The sequence below is a fragment of the Octopus bimaculoides genome, chromosome 26, assembly GCF_001194135.2.
Source record: "Octopus bimaculoides isolate UCB-OBI-ISO-001 chromosome 26, ASM119413v2, whole genome shotgun sequence".
NCBI classification, from domain to species: Eukaryota; Metazoa; Mollusca; class Cephalopoda; order Octopoda; family Octopodidae; genus Octopus; species Octopus bimaculoides.
In genome coordinates, this window is record NC_069006.1 from 21,717,177 (window position 1) to 21,719,288 (window position 2,112).

The following is a 2,112-nucleotide window of genomic DNA, read 5'->3' on the forward strand; positions in this document are numbered from 1 at the left end:
CTAATAGTTCATTAATATATCTCATTGAAAGTTAAGAGAAAAAACTCAATAAAGGATGTAACGTTACCGTGTTTCCACAAAGGCCTGAATAAGGTAAATCAATTTTTCTTAACTAAAACATAAAACTTTATACAACTTTCTCAAGCAAACCGTATATTTCTAGGGATTTTCACCAGTCTTCCTTTGCTTCAGACATAATTTCTGCTGTTCTCTGTTCTATTTTGATTTATTTTTTTCCTTCATCGTATTCTTTCTGTTAATTATATTATTTTTTTGTATAAATAGATAATATATAACAGTTACCGAACGTGAGTGTATATATACAATCGCCACATTTTATTAATATATACATTTTTCGTCACCAGCCGACAAGACGGCTTTACCGAAGTCCCTTCGTTGTATACATATACAATTGTGTCCCCACCGACTTTGTTTCTTCATAACTTACGGAAAAATGGATAATTTTTAATGGAATTTGCTACAAGTATCTTTCAGACGGTGTAGATTACGATTATATTGGTGGGAAAAAAAAAGAAGAGCAATTGGTGGATGCAGAGCCAACTTTCTCTGTTGGATGGTTTGACATGGGTATAGAAAAGAACAATGGAGTCTGCTGGGATTTTACTAAACAAAATTTTATTCTTTTCCTACACAAAAACATGAATGTTGTTGCTACGAACGATAAAACGTCAATTTTTTTTATTATTGGTGTAGTCGTAGCAGCAGATAAAGTTGCTTATTGTCTGCTAACTTCTGTCGTTCATCTTCCACTGCTCGTGGCCTTGTGTTGTACGCTGTTGGTCAACCCCTGGTGTCTGTCAATTCTTTCTCTGTTGCACCCGCAAAGCTCTACGTCTGGTGGGTCCCGACAAACTGAATTTAAACTGATCGATAGGCTCAGAAGGAAGCGTGCTCAAAGAAAAGATTGTCGCTGGAGCCTGTTTGACTCGAAGTCCTGATTGGTCTGATTTTGTGGACAATATTCTAGCGAATCGTGATATCGGGCGATTGCTGAATATTCCGGCTACACATAGATCCGGGTTTTTAGAATAAGTACATATCGCGGTTTAAGTGCTGCAAAGAGGAAATGCAAAATTGACTATGGCAGGATTTGAACTCAGTATGTCCAGCTCTGTAACTAAATGCCAAAATAAGGTATTTTGTCTGACACTTATGATTCTGTGAATTTACCACTGTAGTAGTAGTAGTAGTAGTAGTAGTAGTAGCAATATAATCCTTTCTATTATAGGCACAAGGGCTGAAATTTTGGAGGAGGAAGGCAAGTCGATTACATTGACCCCAGTGCATAACTGGTACTTATTTCGTTGACCCTGAAAGGATGAAAGGCAAAGTTGACCTCATCTGAATTTGAACTCGGAACGTATCGATAGGCAAAATACTGCTAAGCATTTCGTCCAGAGGGCTAATGATTCTGCCAGTTTGCCACCTTAATAATAATAATAATAATAATAATAATAATAATCATAATCATAATCATAATCATAATCAAAATCAAAATGGTAATATCAGAGGATTCAGACTTTCTGCAAATATGTTCCCTTGAACACAAGACTATTCACACATACATAGATACACTATTTTATTGTTTTTAGTTTAATCATGTATTGTTTAGAAAAAAAATAATAAATAAATAAACAAACATGGAATAAGAAAATTAAAAAGAAAAAGAATAATTTTTTGAAACATTTTATATTTTTCATTTTGTTTCTTTTTTTTTTTCTTTAATTTTTGTTTTATATAATATTTTTAAAATTGAAAAAAAGTAAAAGGAAAAAAATTCAAAAATCTCCATGAGTATGCATTTTGTTATATGTGTGTGTGTGTGTATGTATGTATATATATGGATACATATATATATATATATATATGTATGTGTATATATATATATATGTATGTGTATATATATGTGTATATATATATGTGTATATATATATATGTATATATATATATATATATGTATGTGTATATATATATATGTATGTGTATATATATATATATGTATGTGTATATATATATGTATGTGTATATATATATGTATGTGTATATATATATGTATGTGTATATATATATATATATATATGTATGTGTATA

General features: G+C 30.9%; 1 protein-coding gene across 1 annotated transcript in view; it reads left to right on the plus strand.

Moving 5' to 3' along the window:
• The first annotated feature begins 74 nt into the window (after window positions 1-74).
• LOC106880674 (DNA repair protein RAD51 homolog 3) overlaps window positions 75-2,112 on the plus strand; it is a 107,263-nt gene continuing 105,225 nt past the window's right edge. The window contains exon 1 of the mRNA XM_052977036.1: window positions 75-93. The gene's annotated coding sequence lies outside the window, so the exon portion shown is untranslated. The remainder of the gene's footprint in view (window positions 94-2,112) is intronic.